A 20,549-nucleotide genomic window follows, 5' to 3' on the forward strand; every position below is an offset into this window, starting at 1 on the left:
TGCTTTGCACAATGTCCACCCAAGTTCAATTCCTGACATCCCATATGTTCCCCTATATCCCACCAGAGTAACTCCTAAGCACAGAGCAAGAAGTAATTAACCCCTGAGCATCACCAGATGTGATAAAAACAAAATAAATAAATAAAAGCAAAAAACAACCAACCCACCAACCAAAGAGGGGGGGAAAAAAACATTTCCAGGAAACACTGGAGCAAACACACACACCAGCAGTCAGCTTCATTCATCTGTCCACACTTTCAAAATGAAACAAAGGATGGAGGAAATAAAGGAAACAGATGCTGCAAAAAGTAAAAGAAGAAAAAAAAGGGGAGGTTGTCCTATGTAAGACACAATAAAATTACATCTCAGTCTTCTTTTTTTTTTTTTGGTTTTTGGGCCACACCTGGCAGCACACAGGGGTTACACCTGGGTCTACACTCAGAAATTGCTCCTGGCAGGCTCAGGGGACCATATGGGATGCTGGGATTCGAAGTGCCGTCCTTTTGCATCCATGCTATCTCTCCAGCCTCACATCTCAGTATTCTGAGAGACTATATAGATTGTAAAAATAAAATTGTAAGAGAGGATGGGGTGTGGCTTCAGAGTAGAGCACAGCCGTATGGAGCAGGAGGCCTGGGGTCAATCCTGTCACACTCAGAATGTAAATGTGCTGAGGAGCAGGAAAGAAGGAAGCTCCAAGGGCTGAGCACAAGTTCTACATGTGGGAGACACAGGTCTGATCCCCAGCACCACATGATTCCCCTAAATACCACAGAGAATGGCTCCTGAGCACTCCAGTCTAACTCAAACAGTCCCTCCAAAAAATGAGTCGCAGAACTGTTGAGAGTTTTTTGTTTGTTTGTTTGTTTTTGGGTCACACCCAATGGCACTCAGAGGCCACTCTTGGCTCTGTGCTCAGAAATCGCTCCTGACTGGCACTGGGGACCATATGGGATGCTGGGATTCAAATTGCCATCAGTCCTGGATCAGCCGCGGACTGTTGAGGTTTAATTCATTTTGTTTGGGGGCCACACCCAGTGTGTGTGTGTGTGTGTGTGTGTGTGTGTGTGTGTGTGTGTGTGTGTGTGTGTGTGTGTGTGTGTGTGTGTGTGTGTGATCTTGGTGTGCCAATACACCAATTCCTACTAAACATTTGTATACAAGCGAGAGAGCTAGTGAGGGAGGTAAAGCACTGCCTTGCATGCTGCGGACCCCATAGCAACCCAGAACCATGTATGGTCCCCTGAGCACTGCCAGGGCTTACTCTTGAGCACAAACCAGAATAGCTCCTGAGTACTAATAAATACAGCCCCAAGCAATAGATACATAAAATGGATGTAAGGATCTGTTGTGTGTACATGGATGGGAAAACAGGTGGTAAAAAGAGAGATTAGGTGTTAGCCCTATAGCCCACAAAATAAATAAGTAGATTATTATCTTCCCCATTCAGGCAAGCATACTGAAGTTTAAAGAACAAGTTTATGGAGCCAAGATTTTTTTACAGCTGTGGGGCTGGATCAATAGTTCAGAGGAAAGGTACTTGTGTTATATATGGTTGACCTAGGTTTTATCTCTGGCACCCTCATATGGTCCCCTGAGCTTACCAGGAGTAGTTTCTGAGCAGAGACAGAAAGTAACTCCTGAGCATTGTCAGATGTGGCCCAAAAACCTAAAAAATGATTTTTTAATAGCCTCTCTTTCTCTCCAAAGTCCAAGTTTGAACAAATATTGTCCCATCGCTTCTAAGGCTGTCAGTACTCAGGAAATGTCAAATCCTTAGCTACTGTTTCCCACACATGATTCCTTCCTCTGGGACCTAGGTTCTGTCACAGCCTCACTGTTGCCCATCTGCCTGTTAAAGCTTGGATGCAACTGTGGTGCATTTGAACATAGAGCTGCAAATCATGGATGTTTGCACTCAGATCTGTTCCTTGTTCTGCAATACAAATCTCAAGACCTATGACTATAGGGGTACAGTGACACGCATTTAAGAGAGAATAGAACACTGGTTTGGTTTTGTTCAAGATACAAGGAATTTGGGGGGGAAGTACTAGAATGGTAGAAATGAATGGTAAGTATTCTGAAACTCATTCCCACTAACCTGATAGTTTATTATTTGTTCAATTATTGAAATACACGTGAGATTGGAAGTGGAATGTCATGTTAACAGATATGAAGGAGTCAAGAAATTGATGGTTAATTAATCACTTAACTGATCTAAGTGTCAGCTCTCTTGCTCAAATCTTCATGGCACGATGATCAATGACCAACCTCCCAAAGTGAACATCTGCAGAAGTGGCCCAGTGAGACAGATCCACCCATATGGCTGGGGTGGGGTAGGGTGGGTTCTGCCTCTGAGAAAACTGAGAATCCCCTTTCAAGAAAAGCTGGTGGATGTAGCCACCCAACCCGGCTCTGTCCAGAGCAACACTATTCTGGGCTACTGACAAAGGCTCCCTCAGTGGGAGTAGTGGGGGGGGCTTTTTTTCCCCGTGAAGGGTTAAGCACATGGGTCCTTCCTGTACCCACACTATACAGAGGCTGTCAGCCAGCAGCTGAGTGAGGAAACACTCTGATTATGCCTTCACTCCCTTTGCGAACGGGGTGTGGGCAAACCCATTTACACTTGAACAAAGAACTGAAATGCTTGTCCCATCTGCTCAAACCCTTCCAGAAAATTAATGCAAATATGGAGCAAGAGTCCCAGGAGTACAGTGGGGAGGATGTTTTTGCCTTGCATGTGGTTCAATCCCTGGCATTCCATATGGTCCCCTAAGGTAAGCATGACGAGGAATAATTCCTGAGTGCAGAGCCAGGAGCAACCCCTGAAGATCACATGATGTAACCCAAAAACAAACAAAAAATTAAAGTAATAATGAACTCTGTACATAGTTGCCTTAATTAATTTCTAAAGACAAAATCTTGGGCAACAATTAAAAAAAATAGTTAAGGTATCTGTAATTTCATATGCTTGAAAGAACCAAATATGACTCTAAAGCAGGGGTCTCAAACTTGCGGCCCGTGGGCCATTTGTGGCCCTCCATACAACATTTTGTGGCTCGAGGCCGGCCTTCAAATATCGCAGTATTCGCAATTATTCGCTTACCAAAATAATCACAACAAAATCGCATTAAACATTCGCATACCGCGAGCAGTTCCGTTGGGGGTATGCAAATGTTTAATGCAATTTTTTTGCGATTTTTCCCTTACTAATGTGATTTTTTTATTGCGAATATTCGGTAAGCGAAATCCCTTATGCGGCCCTGCCTCACCCTGACTTTGCCTCCTGCGGCCCCCAGGTAAATTGAGTTTGAGACCCCTGTTCTAAAGTAAAAGCTGTGGAAATCTTTCTGCTCTCTCCCATTTAGCTCTGCATTTTAACAATATTTAATATGTGGACACGTATGTATCACTTAATAGAAGCAAAAACAATACTTATATGTATGTATAAATGTCATAAAAGTTTTTTTTTTTTAATTCTACTGGTTAGGTTGAGCTTATTGAACGTGACAACTGCCATTCTACTCCAGAAAAGTGTATTGCTATGGGCTGCCACCTCACTATTCTCAAGTCCCTCCCTACCTTATTAATCAAGCCCAGAAGGGACCCTTAGTATGCCACTGTCACCACCAAAACTGCACAGTCCCTGGTGAACATCACAATTAAAGTATATGCTGAGACTCAATAGTGTGAGCCCACAAGGTTACCTCTGCTCGTCATGACCCAAAGAGCTGAAAGGAAAATGTTCTTACAAAGCTGTTGGGGGGACGGGGGCAGAGAGATAGTACAGCAGGTAGAGCATTTGCCTTGCACACAACCAATCTGGGTCCTATCCCCAGCATCCCATATGATTCTTTGAGCCAGCCAACAATGATTCCTAAGTGCACTCTGCACTTAGGAGTAACCCTTGAGCATTGCTGGGTGTGGCCACAAAACAAAAGAACCCCCCCCCAAACAAACAAAAAGGCTACTTTGTGCCATCTCCACTCAGGATAATTAGGGAAAGTGCACTTTTCCTTTTTCTTTGTTATGAGGCAATATTTCCAAGGCTGTCAGGAAATTTTTTTATATGGCCAAGAAAGAGTCTTTGCTCCACCAGTGAAAATTCTCCCATCCCAAAATCAAATAAACATTTATCAAGTCCATATAAACAGAACATAATTGATAAATGCCCACTCCCTTTCAATGCCCACTCCCTTTTCTTTTCTTTTGGCTTTTGGGTCACACCCAGCAGTGCTCAGGGGTTACTCCTGGCTCTACGCTCAGAAATCGGTCCTGACAGGCTCAGGGGATCATATGGGATTCCGGGATTCGAACCACTGATCTTCTGCATGCAAGGCAAATGCCTTACTTCCAAGCTATCTCTCCGGCCCTTCTTTTTTTCTTTTCTTTTCTTTTTATTTTATTTTATTTATTTATTTTTTTTTTGCCACTCCCTTTTCTGAGTCCAGTTCCCTCCATCCTATTACTCCTTGTTTGAATATATACCCTATGGCTTTCAGGAAATCATTCCATCTCTGATTTTTGCTTAGCTCAGGGAGTTTTGCTCAGCAATACAGAATGTCTTTAGGAAATTGTGGTTCTTAGGGCCTGAATGATAGTACACTGGGCAGGGCTCTTGCTTCTTGCTCTTGCTGACCCAGTTACAAGTCCCCAAGCACTGCATATGGGCCCTCTCAGCCCTGCTATGGAGTAGCTCAAAGTCTAAAGAAAACAGTGGTTCAGACTCACTAGTCATAGAGTACGGGGAATCTGCTTCATTTCTTGGACCTAGATTTCATGTTGGCATCAAAGAAGATGAGCTTCTTCGGCAAAAGTCACTTGTGTGAAGCGCATCAGAATCAACTCAAGCTGGAGCTATGGTAGTTATGTATTCAAGTCATTCCAACCACTAACAACCCCAGTGAAAATCCTTAAAGCCACCAAATCTGTTTGCATTGACCAGCCCAAAATGTACAAATTTCCACCTTGTTGCTAGAAAGTAGACCACCAAAGCGGTCTTTTTGTCTTTCTACTTATTTAAGACAGTGGTCATACCCTTTACTATTAAAGAGGGACAGGCATGGGGCCGAAGAAATAGTACAGCGGTGGGGGGCATTTGCCTTGCACATGGCCAACCCAGGACGGATGGTAGTTCGATTCTTGGCATCCCATTTGATCCCCCAAGACTGCCAGGGGCGATTTCTGAGCAGGGCCAGGAGTAAACCCTGAGCACCACCGGGTGTGATCCAAAACACAAAAATAAATAAATAAATAAATAAATAAATAAATAAATAAATAATAAAAATAACGAGGAACAGACTAGCACATGCTGAGTTTCCTGCCTTGTTACGGTCATCCCATCATGCTGCTCCAGATGCACAAATAACATTCTCAATCCCGAATCATTGTTCTACCTCAGCATCCCCTGAAATTAATTCATAATGATCCTAAAACTGCCAGTGTTTCTGGTTATAAACTTACTAGGGTTTCCTCTAACCAACAATTCAAAAACATTCTTCTGTACAGTTGTGTATTCTATATAGTCCTCCATCTCCTTCCTGCTATCTTCTGGGGGAAAAAAATCATTCTCCAGGTCTCAGGCAGCTTAACTGTTAGATTTGATGTTAGCCCACAAGACTGGAATGCAGCCAGACAAGGTTATTTACACAGGAAGATGTTTTAAGTGTTTCCTTTTGGAAACACTCTAAAAAAAAACAAAAACCAACACTCAATGACAGTAACACTTAATTGTCAAAAACATGAAACCAAAGCCATGACTGGCAAAAAATAATCAGAAGAAGCACATGCAAATGTCTTGGTTCACAAGCTAGCACTGAGCAAGACCGGGCCTTCCCTGACCCTCCTAAAACTACTACCATCCCTTCCATACGCTTCCCAAGGATCACAGGGCTCGACTTTAGCAACCACCAGTGGAGCCCACACATGATATGGGGCTTCTATATTTGGCATTTCTTTCACTTGCCCTGGAATAATCATCCACAAACTTTTCTTCTTTTAGTCAAGTGATGCTCAATGTTTTTGTTGTTCTGGTTTTGGGCTACACCCACCAGTGCACAGGGCTTATTTCTGGCTCTATGCTCAACAATCAGTCATGTGTGATCTAGGAACTCTGTAAGTGGCAGGGATCAAACCCAGGTTGACTGCATACAAGGCAAGTGCCCTGCCTGTTGCATTATCACTCCAACTTTATAATGCTCACATGCTAAAGTCACCCCAAAACCTGTTAACTCCCAGAAACAAAAGGACCAACTTATTCCACGAGGCTGCTGTGTGTGCTCAAAAGCTGAAAGACCACTCCAAAACATTTATACAAAACCTACAAAATAAAATGAGAGCCGGAATGATTATGCAGGCACTCGCATCCATCGCAGGTAGCCAATCTTGGTCTGATCCTTGGCATTGCATATTTTAAGAGTGGCTCCTGAGCATAGAGCCAGGAGTACCCCCTAAGCACTGTTTGATGTGACTCAATCCCCCAATAATAAAACAAAATGTGGTGATTGGGAGGTATGCCATGCTTATATAAAGCCCTGATCTACACCCACCTCCTATTTCAACACTGCTGAGTTCTCTGCCCCCCTCCCTTTTATTTGTGTCACACCCCGAAGCGCTCAGGGGTTCCTCCCAGCTCCACACTTAGAAGTCACTCCTGGCAGGCTCGGGGGACCATATAGAATGCCAGGATTCGAACCACTGTCCTTCTGCATGATGGACAAATGCCCTACCTCCATGCTATCTCTCCAGCCCCTCTGCTTTTTTTTTTTTTTTTTTTTTTTTTTTTTTGGTTTTTGGGCCACACCCGGCTGTGCTCAGGGGTTACTCCTGGCTGTCTGCTCAGAAATAGCTCCTGGCAGGCACGAGGGACCATATGGGACACCGGGATTCGAACCAACCACCTTTGGTCCTGGATTGGCTGCTTGCAAGGCAAACGCCGCTGTGCTATCTCTTCGGGCCCTCTGCCTCCTTTTTTTAAAAAGAAACAAAGAAAAAGAAAAATTCTGGGGGTCCGGGAGGTGGCGCTAAAGGTAAGGTGCCTGCCTTGCCTGCGCTAGCCTTGGACGGACCGCGGTTTGATCCCCCGGTGTCCCATATGGTCCCCCAAGCCAGGAGCAACTTCTGAGCGCATAGCCAGGAGTAACCCCTGTGTATTACCGGGTGTGGCCCAAAAACCAAAAACCAAAAAAAAAAAAAAAAAAAAGAAAAATTCTGGGGCTGTAGCTATAGCACAGCGGGGTAGGATGTTTGCCTTGCACATGGCCAACTCAGGTTTGATCCCCACATTCCATATGCTCCCCAAGCCTGCCAAAAGTAATTTCTGAGTACAGAGCCAGGAGTAATCCCTGAGCACCACTGGGTATGACCCCCCAAAACAAACAAACAAACAAACAAAAGAAACAAATTATTTCCAAAGATGATGGAATTGCAAAGAATGTATGTAAATTATACATTTACAACAGCAATATTACATGAGCACTTGTGTTCTAAGGTAAGGGGTCAAAACCAGTCTGACTAATATCTAAGCATACTAGCATGATAACCTTCTGAGAGGGTAATCTGGCCAAGCACTTCCAACCTAAGTCTAATCAAGCCTTTAGAATCATTTACTAGTATACAAAAATATCAGGAGTTAAGGAAGGACCTAAACAAAAAGCAGGAAATGATGGCCTGTGAAATAATTGGCCTAGTCACCTAATGAAGTTACTGTAATGGGGCCAGAAAGAGATGCAAAGTAGATGTCATTTAAAGGGAGAAAGAGATCATGACATTCGAGCCCTAAAGAAATGTGATTTAGGTACCAGAATACATTGTGAAATCAGTACACATGTTCTCAGCTGCAGTGATAACCTGATGACTACATAGAATATTCTTTAAAAACAGAGGTGTAGGGCCCGGAGAGATAGCACAGTGGCGTTTGCCTTGCAAGCAGCCGATCCAGGACCAAAGGTGGTTGGTTCGAATCCCGGTGTCCCATATGGTCCCCTGTGTCTGCCAGGAGCTATTTCTGAGCAGACAGCCAGGAGTAACCCCCTGAGCACAGCCGGGTGTGGCCCAAAAACCAAAAACCAAAAACCAAAAAAACAAACAAACAAACAAAAAAAAACAAAACAGAGGTGTACCCTAAAATTCATAGTATCGTAGCTTTGAATTTCTGGACAACTTCATTTGTTGATGCTGCTATCCCTAAAGGAGCACCCAATTTAACAGACTGGACATATAACAAGAGCTTATTAAACTTTCTGCCATTGTATTATTGACTTCATTGGTGATACAATAATTTCCACAAATGTGCTTGCTACTGTTCTTTTTTGTTTTTGTTTTTGGGCCACACTTGGTGATGCTCAGGGGTTACTCCTGCTATGTGCTCAAAATCGCTCCTGGCTTGGGGGACCATATGTGATGCTGGGGATCAAACCCAGGTCCGATCTGGGTCAGTCGAGTGCAAGGCAAACATCCTGCTGTGCTATCACTCCAGCCCCGCTTGCTACTATTCTTTTCCTTTCTCTCTCTTTTTTTATTTTGCTTCTCTTTTCATTTTCTTTTTTCTTTTCAGTAACTTTGCTTTCATTTATCTGGAAACAAATATATTATGATCAATTAGTCAACAATGTGATGTAATTTCTTTAAATAAATAAAATTAAGAAATAGAGACACAGGCCAAAGAGATATAGCATAGTGGTAGGGCATTTGCCTTGCACACGGCCAAATGATGGTTTGAATCCCGGCATCCCATATGGTCCCCCATGCCTGCCAGGAACGATTTCTGAGCATAGAGCCAGGAGTAACACTTGAGCACTGCCGGGTGTGACCCAAAAAACAAACAAACAAACAAACAAAAATAGAGATGCAGAACTAGAACATCAACTCAACAGGCAGTATATGTCTTGACATAGTAGGCCCAGGTTTGACCCATGGCATGGCATGGCATGGTTCCCTGAGTGCCTCTGGGCACAACCACTCAGCACTGAACCAGAGCCTGAGCATCATAGGAGATGGCACCCAAAACTAAAACAAATCTTAAAAGTAAAATAAAACAGTAGCTGGAGAAATATAAGCAAGGCATTTATCTGCTTTCCATGCACCTGGCCTGGATTTGATCCCCAACACTGCATAGAGTCACCTGAGTCCCACCAAGAGTGATCCCTGAGCACATACCCGGGAGTAAGCCCTGAGCATTGCTAGGAATGGTCCAAAACCAACAACGAAAAAGGTAAAATAAAAGAGGCAACTGTTGAAATATTTTTTAAACTTTATTTATGTATTAACTGATTGATTGACTGGTTGGTTGGTTGGTTGGTTTCTGGGCCACACCCAGAAGTGCTCAGGGGTTACCCCTGGCTTTGCACTTAGAAATTGCCCCTGGCAGGCTGGGGGAACCACCCTGGGATGCCGGGAATCAAACCGGGTCCCTCCTGGGTCAGCCACATGCAAGGCAAATGCCCAACTGCTGTGCTATCTCTCCAGCCCCATTTGCTGAAATATTTGAGTTAAAGTGTCCTGATATCAATCCACAGTTTGATTTCACATGACAGGTGTTTATGGCCAGATCTCATCTAATTTCAGATGGTGCCAATGAGATGTGTTAAAGCAAAACGGTAACAGCTGCTGAAGTGAATAGAGTTACTTGTTCAGTGTCCTGTTCCTCTTTCAATAAATCCAAATTTTTAATCAAATGTTGACAGGGAAATTAGATTTTTAGATGTATAAAAACCGTCAACAGGGGCCAAAGTGGTGGCAAGGAGCAGTAAGGCATCTGCCTTGCCAGTACTAGCCTAGGACGGACCAAAGTTCAATTCCCCAGCGTCCCATATGATCCCCTAAGCCAGTAGCAATTTCTGAGCACATAGCCAGGAGTAACCCCTGAGTGAGACCGGGTGTGCCCCCCCCAAAAAAAAACAACAACAACCATCAACAAGGGGCAGAGTGATAGCACAGCAGAAAGGATGCTTGCCTTGTATATGAATGACCTGGATTACAGCCCCAGCACTGCCAGGAGTAGTTCCTAAGTGTGGAACCAGGAGTGACTCTGATCATCACCAAGGCACATACATGCTCGCGCAAACACACCCAAACATGCAAGCAAACACACACACACACACACACACACACGTCAATTCTGCCTAAATTTATAAATGCTAATAATAATAAGCATAATGGGGCCAGAGAGATAGTTTAGGGAGTAAAGAACTTGCCTGGCTAGCCTGGGCTCGATTCCCTGATACCACATTCTAAGCACTGCCAAGGGTCACTCCTGAACACAGAGCCAGAAATAGCCTCCTGGGTGTCTTCCTCCAGGTACTAACGCAACAACAGCAAAATACTATATTATTGCAAAGAATCTTATAAACGGGTAAAAAATTACACTACAACAAGCAAATACCCTAATCAACATTAGGCACCTAGTCTAGTACCCCCAAATTGAAGTGGTAGTACAGAGGGTAGAGATCTTGCCTTGCAAATGGCCCACCGGGGTTTGATAGCCAGCATCCCATATGGTCCCTTGAGCCCACCAGGAGTGATCCCCGGGTACAGAGTCAGGAATAAGTCCTGAGCACCACTGGGTGTAACCCAAAAACCAAGCAAATAAACAACAACAACAACAACAAAGAAAATCCTTCATTTGTACTTGAAACTAGAATGAAATTAAAGTCACAGCTTAACAGGCTGAGTATGGAACAGGAGGTCTGAGTTTGATCCCAGCACTCCAAGTACCACTGGAATGATCCTTGAGCACCACCAAGTATAGTACACACTTGTACACAGACACAGAGTAAAACCTATCATTTATAGGATTTAGTCTTCCTATAATTTCACAAGGGAGCTGAAGAGAAATTTAAAATAAATCTTCTTGCCGCCCCCCTCTGGAATAGCTTTCTTTGAGAGCCATATCCAAACCTTTCCTGCTCAGTATGATTTACTGCAAGCCATAAAACCAGCTATCTCTGAATATCAGCTCTCACTACTCCCAAGCCTAGTCACAATGGACACAGGCAAATCCCCAGAACCAGCCAGAGCCCTCAGACAATGTGACTCCTTTTCCTGGAACCTAATACGCAAAATCCAAGATTTAGACAAAGGAAAGCTCCTTAGGAAAAAGCATGTGCTTTTTAACCGAAGTGTCAGCTCAGCTGCAGGGGGCTGGGAGATGGTCAGATACAGGCCAGGCTGGCACTGGGACTCCTGGGCTGGGTCCCCCAGGGATGCCTGTGGGGGTGGGGGGGCTGTTCCCACTTATTTCATCTGTAGAAGTGCCCCCCCCCCAGTGAAAATAACCCCTTCTTAAGATTGGCTAAATTTAGTGTCAGACAAAAGTCACCTTTGGGGGACGAAAAGAGAGGTCAAGGGTCAAAAGCACTTTCACAGCCCATGAACAACCATGGGCAGGCACTTGGGTCCCCAGTCTCCTGGACCCTGGCAGGAGTGCTCTCTCCCCCAAATTTTTTGAACTCACCTCCTAGGTTGGCATACTCCACAAATGAAGAAGTTGGAGGGAGAGAGACCTCAGGAGAGAGGGATCCCAAAAAAATAACCACTGAAATGCCGAAAAATTAAATTAGGGTATTTTATAATAGATTTTGTACTTTATTTTTAAATATTAACAAGCCTACTGAGTATCCAAGGGATAGCAACTTTAGCAGGGCTGAGTTCAGAGGCCAATTAGCGTTTCCCACCGCTCCAACAGCCAGGCTCATGGGGCTCTCTCCAAGGTGGAATCGGCTTAGGACCCAGTGGGTTTGGCACCAGTGCCTCAAGGCATTAAGGCTTCCTTGTGTAGGTGTGTGTGACATGTGTGTAGGTGCATTTGTTTGTGCAAGAGTGAGCGGGGGAAGCCCAGCCTGACTGTGCCTGTTCCTGGGCCAGCCTGTGTGTGGTTTTGTTTCTGTTGTGAGCTTGAAGAGCCCGGACCTAATGCGTCTGTTGGGAAAACGGTTTAGTCTCTCCTCTCACCTTGGCTTTCCCTTCTCACAGCTATTTTTAAAATCAGCAAATGCCGAACATTCATAAACCCTGTCAGTAGCCATCTGTGCTGCTCACAATTAGATCGCTGCTGAGAAGCAGCGAAACTGTCAGCTCTGAACTTTATTTCGACAATCTGGCAAATCATGAAAGGGATGAGTGACCTCATCTTCAGAGGAAGGTCACTCACCGTTCTTACTGCGAGGCCACCCCGAAATAAATCTCAAGCTTGAACGCAAACACCCAGAGAGGTGTGCGTGCTTTTCCCCACACCTCCAGCCCATAGGGAAACCATGCAAAGAGTTACCGGATCTCCACTCATAAAATGACTCTGCTCATGGGTAATAAGATGACCTTCTTATGGGATCAAAAGATGCTCAGAGGAGCCAGAAAGGTAGCAACAGTGCACTTGCCTTACACTCAGCTGACCTGGCTTTGATCCCTGATATGAGCACTGCCACAAGAAGTCCCTGAGAACAAAGCCTCTTACATATAGAATCAAACATGGGTCTGGGATGCACAGTTGACAGGCGTGCCTGCCTTGTGCACATAAGGCCCTGATTTTGATCGTTGGTGCTGCCCAGGTGAGTGAAGAGCAGTCCAACAGCTTTATTGGACAAACACACAGACACAAATATGAACAGACTGGCACACAGATACACACACACTGACCACAAGCCAAGTGTGCTACTCCCAGGAACAGTTTTGAGACTATGGAAGCACCAGTGAATCCTGAACAACCCCCTCATCCATCAGGGTGACAAGAGCAACAGAAAAGGGTAGGACACATAAGTACATAGTTCTTTATATAACATATATCTCAGAGAAAAAAGCCAACTTGAAAAGTGACAGGAAAAGCTGAAAAAAAAAAATTCACCTCAAGGAGCATGCGGGGATTGGTGGTGAGGGATGGGGGGTTGGTAAGCAAAAGCACGCAGCGACTGACTGAAACCTTCCACCCAAGTCACCCGACTCGAGAACTCCACGTAGAGATTGTACTGAAGTACTTTTTGGCTAATTTGTGGCTCAGGAACAACACACTCAAGAAAATGATGCTCACAGCAGGACATTAATACTAAGTAATGTTACTAGATTATTCTGCAAATATTTGTCCTGAATAATTGGCGCTGGCGGTGGCAGTGAAAACAGAGATGCAGCTCAACTGTTGGCTGAACACCGTCAGAACCTTATGTGATGAGGGCTCATCATTTCATTCCAGAGGGCCTGGCACAGGCATGGCACTGTGGTTCCATCCCCCAGGCCTCCTAGAGCCAAGGCTCTAGAGTTCTCAGAGGACCAGTGGGAACTGTTTAGTCTATGGAGTCCCAGGGGCTGAGGCTGGAACAGGCTCTGTCACTAGGAGCAGGGAGAGGCGGGTCCCTAAAGACAGGGAGGCAACTCCTGCCAGAGCACAGCTAGGAGCCTCTGCACCTGAAACTTTCTGAAGTGGTCTAAAGGGGAAGTGGCCTAGAACCCCCAGAAGTACTTCTGGGATCCTCAGCTGACACAAAACCATTATCGCTAGAAAACCTAAAACCCAGGCTGAGTAAGACCTTGGAGTCTTATTGGATTTTGGATTTTGAGCCAGATCTCTGGCCCAATCTTTTCTAGGGCATATTGAGTGTTGCTTCCTTTTCCTTTGCCCCTGTTCTGGAGAGAATCTTGGGGGCACAGGCAGGGGTGGGGCAGAGGGCACCTACAGCTCTTTTGGGGCAAGTAGTGAGCAGAAGAAACCAGAGAGGAAACATCGAGGTTCAGAGATACGAAGACCCACCGCCAGTCATGCTCCAGATGAAAATGCCTAGACAAGTTCATCCGAGTTCAGGGGATTCTCAGGGGTCTTCCCTCCTCTAAGTTTGTTCCAAAGGCAACGCCACTGCTGCTCACAATCTCCTCCGTACCCTCTCATCACACTTTCACCCATTTCCCCAAAACAACTTCTTTTTTTTTATTTTTCGGGCCACACCCGTTTGATGCTCAGGGGTTACTCCTGGCTAAGCACTCAGAAATTGCCCCTGGCTTGGGGGGACCATATGGGACACCAGGGGATCGAACCGCGGTTGAGATCTTTCCTTGGCAAGCGCTTGCAAGACAGACACCTTACCTCTAGTGCCACCTCGCCGGCCCTTCCAAAACAACTTTCTATAGATCTCTCAGCCCAAATGCTGGGGCAAACATTCAGTTAATTTGCTGTTGCTGTGGTTTTGTTTTAAACTATACCTTCTTGGGGCCCGGAGAGATAGCACAGCAGCATTTGCCTTGCAAATAGCTGATCCAGGACCAAAGGTGGTTGGTTCGAATTCCGGTGTCCCATATGGTCCCCGTGCCTGCCAGGAGCTATTTCTGAGCAGATAGCCAAGAGTAACCCCTGATAATTGCTGGGTGTGGCCCAAAAACAAACAAACAAAAAAACCTATACCTTCTTTTAATTTACAGAATGTATCTTTTCCCAAACATTTTTTGAGGGGTGGGGATTTGGGGCCACACCTAGTGGTGCTTGAGAGACCATATGGTACCAGGGATGGAGCCGGAAGTGAACACATCCAAGGGAAGCACCTTAACCCCTCTACTGCTTGTTTTTCTGTCTCTCTTCTAAACAGCCTATGTGTGGGTCTTTCTTGATAATCATTTACTGAGATTACTTAGTACAAATACAACATTTAATAGTATGCCATTAAATAATTTTTCAGGGAGCACTTGGGTCTGTGCTCACTAAACTCAGATCGTATACACTTATACAGGGATTTGAGAAATGTTGCGTTCATTCATTAACTATAATTTTGGGCAACTAAGAAACCAAGACATTCTATAACTAAATACCTCATTTCTATATAAAAAGGGATCAATAACTGTGCTAAAATGTGTTAAAAATACTACAGAAATAGTATGGAGGTAGGGCATTTGCCTTGCATGCAGGACAGAATCCCAGCATCCCATATGGTCCTCCGAGCCTGCTAGGAGCGATTTCTGAACCTAGAGCCAGGGGTAAACCCTGAACGCCGCTAAGTATGACCCAAAAACAAAATAAAATAAAACAAAATGTGTTAAATAGACATCTCCTTCAGGTTTCTAAAGTGAAAGTGCACAGAGAGAGAGAGAGGGAGAGGGGGAAGAGATAGAGAGGGAGGAAGGGGGGGGGGAGACAGAGAAAGGGAAAGAGAGAATTTTAAGGGTTGAGCACAAACTCTGCATACCTTGGCACCTCCAAGTATAACCCCAACCACTGAAAACAACAATGACAAAAGAGCAAAAGTTGCTTTCAGAATTTTATGGCTGAATAAGGAAAAAAAAAACATAAGCAGAAGCAACCCAAGCTCAAATTAACACACCCCAGTGATGACACAAGACTTTGGACTCCATCACCCAGGAGCATGTTCGTGGGATACCTTCCCGAAATAAAATAAGCCCATTTTATTTCTCCGGTGGAGAGGAGAACAGCAATACCAAAGAGTATCAGGTGACGAGGAAGGGAGTCTGGGAGCCTGGAGCTCACCCAGTCCTGAAATGCTAATCAGATACTGCCCGAGTATTATAAAGGGAAATATGAAGGTCAACCTGGTTACTAATTTCCCAGGGACAGACCGAGGCAATCAAGAAAAGGCACCAGGAACCTGGAACTCAAACAGGCCCGCAAGCCTGAAGGTGGGTGATTAAATGGACAGTCTGGGCAGGTGGGTGATTAACAGACAGTCTGGGGCAGGTAAGCGATGAATGGATAATCCATGGTAGATGGGCAATTAACAGACAGTCCGGTACAAATAGGTGCTTAATGGATAGTCCAGGGTTTGGCCTGTCCTGAATGGCCATCCAGAATGCAGCTACATGTGCGGGCACAGCTTCCGAGAAGCATTAACAAGGGAGCTGGCCTGAAAGTCTTGGAGGAGAAAAGCTGACCCAAGTGTACTTGATAAGACACAATCGGAGTGGTGGAAGCCGGCCAGGATCAGGGTCTTGAGGAGGACAAGGTGAGACTGCACACAAGGACATCCTCTGCTCAAACTTCCTCCTGGCACAGGCGAGACCAGGAGAAAAATAAAGAGACGTGGGAGGCTGCGTGCCATCACTGTGAAATCAGCATTTATGATTCCCACTTCAGAGGGAAACACTGAGCATCCACTCTGGCTTTCATCGCACTCAAAAGCTCCCACTTGAGCTTTGCTGAGTGATCCCCCTTGTCACCCACAATGCCAACTGGAAATGAAGTTTCAGAGCATCTGAGCCCTAAGCAGTCTCCTCCCAAATCTGATTCATTTCATCTCTGGCTCACAAGATGATCACAGAAATTTAAAAAAAGAATAAAGAAAAAAGATTTAAATCTCTGCCCAAGACCAAGGCAACTAACTGCAGTTCAAACAGAGAGAACAATGCCCACTTTGATCTTCTTTCTCACTTTCATTGTGGCTGACTTTCAGCAAGGCTGGGACAACACAATGAATTGTGGGAAGTGACCTGAAGGTCTAAGGACTGAAAACAAAACAAAACAAAAAAACCAAAGCAAAGCAAAACTCCTGAATTTTCTTCTACTTGTTGTTACATTATTTTTATAATTGCCCATCATGGAGGGAAATGAAAACTGTTCATTGCAACCAGCACTGTTTCTATCTCTGGCACACCCCATCTGGTCCCCTGAGCCCTGCCAGAAATGGTTCCTGAGAGCAGACCCCTGAGCACCTCAGGGAGTGCCCCCACAAACTAAAAATAAACTGCCATAGGGGAGATACCATGATCACGAAGGTGGTTTCCCCAGGGCGAGGCTCACCCATTGCACTCCGGGTATGCTGACCCCTGCGATTTCTCCAAATGTGGGAAACTCGACTGCATAATTTGTGGTAGTGGGGGACTGCGTTTGCGCTCTCCCCTTAAAAAAAAAAAAAAAAAAAAAAAGAAACTACCATAAAACTCATTAAGGCACTAGAGACTACTACTACTACTACTACTAGAGACTGCAGCGCAGTGTGCCCTTCTTTGCACTCATTCAGCTGATCCATAGTTCAATCTGTCGAACCTGATAGAGTTCTCATGCCCTGCTAGGAGATCCCTGCACACAGTGCTGGGCATAGCTCTGAAACAAGAAAACCAAACAAACTAAAAGAAAGCTCTCACCAAATCTCATCAGCCAGGGCAAGCTATTTAATCATCACTGTCTTTATTTCACTAGTAGCACGAGTCAGAGGATTGTAAGGCTTAGGAGCCACTTCAGCACACTCTTAGTGCTTTTCAGAACATTCATATTTTGGAACACAAGGCTCACCTCTCAGCAGCCAAGAATTCCTCTTACGATCTGAGACTCAAGAACCTGGGTTGTACTATCTCTTGGGCCCCAGAAGCCCATTCTTGACCTTGACCTCATCTTTCATTCTTGGCCTTGCTCTCTCTGCTCTTGTTCAAACCACCTACTTACAGTGCTATTTGCAAGATGCTCCTTCACATAGGTTTCCATCTCAAGTTAGTGTCCCACTCTCCCCCACACAGGCGCCTCTCCTGAGGTGATCACTCCTGGCAGTGCTGAGGAATGAACCTGAAAATTGAACTCATTCAGAGTCCCCTCCCTCAGTGAGGCCTTTTTGAGCGACACTGGATTTAACTCTGGGTCTCCCCAGCTGTCTCCCCCATTTGCCTTTCTTGCTGCAGCTCAATCTCCAGAGCACACAGCTCTAGAGACCTGATTCTATGTGGCAGACCCAATACTGTCTCTGACCCCCAAAAAGCAGCATCTCAGCTCAGGCAAGCCAGAGATGGGGTGTTCAGTGTTCTTATATCCAGCCCTCTAAACTGTGCCAGCACAGAGCTGCAGTCCAATAAACACTTATCAAACAGTGCTGGAAAGAGCAGAGAGGGTTCTCTTAGGGAGCCCACAGCCGAAATTCCACACGCGGTACACAGGGGAGGGGTTAGCCAGAGATTGGAAGAGATTAGATCTGGACTTGAAAAGAATTGAAAAATCTATTTTCACTTATAGCACATTTAAAATACAAATCCCTTCAAAGTTCATTTCTCAAAAAGGAAAGGGAAAAGAAAAAGAAACTCAAACACCGGCCTTAATTTTAGGTAAGCCGTGCATTCTAGACGCGCTTGCAACCTGAAACTTGTTTCAGGCATCTGTCATTCTCCAGCTTACGGGCTCTCTCCCTTTTTCAGTTTTTGGGCCACACCCAGGGTGCTCGTATGACCTTCTCCCAGCCATGTGTTCGGGGTGATCCCCAGCAGTACTCAGCACCCACACAGGTTCCTGAATGCAAAGCCTGTGCTCATCTCTTACCTCGAGGCCTTATATTTTATCTTTAGACATTAATGTCTTAAGTTTTATATATCCTACTAATCCGCTCCAATGTCCCATGAGCATTGCTTCTTTATTTTTTAAGTCCACTTTCTTGGCTGGCATAACCAAAACAGAAACTCCTAATTTGATGAAGTAGGTAGAGAAGTTAACAAAAACTACCCAGCATAATTTTAAAAACCAAAATTGGCAATTCCTTTACCTGGAAGTCTCCAATTGTTCAAACATTTAAAAGAAAAAAGTGTGTCATGCAAGGAAAGCCAAAGATAGAACAGCAGTAAATTCTCTGCCCCGAAGTCAACAATACTGAAAAACAAATCTGAAAAAAGCCAATCTATGAGAACTTCTGCGTCTATGTTTACCAAATAAAGGCAGTCTCATGACAGAAAGCTTTGGCAAAGATAGTTTCGGTATTTAGCTATGCTAGTACAACAGTAAATATACCCAGAAATTAGTGGCATACAGCTCTTATCTAGAAAAAGCTTAGTAGAGGGGCCAAAGTGATAGCACAGCATAGGGCGTTTGCCTTGCACTCGGCTGACCTAGGACAGGGATTGGACCTCAGTTGATCCCCGATATCCCATATAGTTCCCCAAAGCCAGGGGCTATTTCTGAGTAACCCCTAACCACTGGGTAACCACTGGGTGTGGCCAAAAAAAATAACAACAAAGTTTAGTAAATATACTTCACTTTTATAATGATTTCTTTGAGGACACAGGATTATGCCAAATTTTTATAAGATTTTAATTTATTGTTATTATTTATAAGTTATTATTTATACAGTGCTTGGATTAGTATAATTTCACATACCTTTATAAGAGGTAAGATATAGAAATAGTTACATAAAAGACTAAAATTACACACAGTAGATAAGAATTCCTAACTAAAAACAATGAATGAAGTGGCTCTATTAGATAAATTACTTTTGCTTTGGTGCCAAGGCTAAAAGAAATTCTTTGATTTCACCAGTAAAATTTGTAAAAAAAAAAAAAAAAAGTACTTTGATGTGTCTGACCTATCCCAGTATTCCTTTCAGTATCTTTAAGCTACAAATTAACTGCCAGATATCAGTAGGTTAAAAAAGATTAACTTTGAAGAACTGGTTAGGGTTAATTCCTAGTTGCTGAATGACCTCGGGTAAATCACTTTATCTTTCCCAGCCTCAGTTTCATCATCTGCTAAATGGAAAGAAAGCATTATCCCTAAGCTAATATTTGTAAGCTACTAAAAATAAAACCTGTGAAATAGAAAGCACTATTTTTTTTTGGGCCACACCCAGCGTTGCTCAGGGGTTATTCCTGGCAAGACAAATGCTGCTGTGCTATCTCTCTGGCCCGAAAGCACTAATTTTTTATTTTATTTTATTTATTTTTTATTTATTTATTTATTTTTTTTTGGTTTTTGGGCCACACCTGGCAGTGCTCAGGGGTTACTCCTGGCTATCTGCTCAGAAATAGCTCCTGGCAGGCACGGGGGCCCATATAGGATGCCAGGATTCGAACCAACCACCTTAGATCCTGGATCGGCTACTTGCAAGGCAAACACCGCTGTGCTATCTTTCCAGTCCCCTAAAACACTATTTAAATACTTGCTATTATGATGCACATAAAAGGCCAGAATTCTAGCTTCTCTTGGAGCACAGGAGGATGCAGTACTAATATCATTCTGATGTCATCAGGAAGTGCTAAGGAGCTGTGATGGTTTTTTTGTTTTTGTTTTAACACAGCACAAACTTTTCATTGACCCTGATCCTTAGGAAGGCTAACTCCTTAAAGATACCAATGATAGATTTATTCTAACTACTAACATTAGATATCAAGAATACAGTATGGTGAAGTTGAGAGCTTGACTTCTAGAATAATCCTTCCAGACCTGGCTGTGTACAGGCTTATGCTTATTAACTGTGTGACCTGGTCAAGTTCCCTAGCCTGTTTGCATCTCCATTTCCTTATGTGTAACATGAGGGAAGGGACAGGTAGATACCAACCTCCATAGGTAAGGAAGCTATGTGTGCCAAAGCCCTGAGAACAAGGCCTCATCTGAAGCTGGTAACAGTACATTAGCTCAGAGTTTAGGTATTTAATGGAAAAGACAAAGCTGGCCCCAAAACGGAAGGAGGCCACACACCATGAGCACAGTCAGGGCAAGTCTAAATGTTGTGCTTAGTGTTGGTGCTAAGATGCAAACTCAAGGCATGTGTGTGGAAGGAAACAAAGAGCTTCAAAGTCAAGTAACGAACACATCTTTCTCTCTGCTCCAAACAAGGTATCTGGATCCTGCTGAACTCCAGACTGAATGTCTTATCAAAAATAAC

General features: G+C 44.3%; 1 protein-coding gene and 1 non-coding gene across 2 annotated transcripts in view; one reads left to right on the forward strand and one right to left on the reverse strand.

Annotated features, from left to right (window-relative positions):
* The window catches only part of B4GALT5 (beta-1,4-galactosyltransferase 5), a 68,523-nt gene that overhangs the window by 20,537 nt on the left and 27,437 nt on the right, over positions 1-20,549 (reverse strand). The window lies entirely within an intron of this gene.
* Positions 16,654-16,819, forward strand: LOC126019192 (U1 spliceosomal RNA). The gene has a single exon (XR_007498940.1). It is a non-coding gene; the product is annotated as a U1 spliceosomal RNA (small nuclear RNA).

This window comes from Suncus etruscus, chromosome 9 (assembly GCF_024139225.1).
Source record: "Suncus etruscus isolate mSunEtr1 chromosome 9, mSunEtr1.pri.cur, whole genome shotgun sequence".
NCBI lineage: Eukaryota > Metazoa > Chordata > Mammalia > Eulipotyphla > Soricidae > Suncus > Suncus etruscus.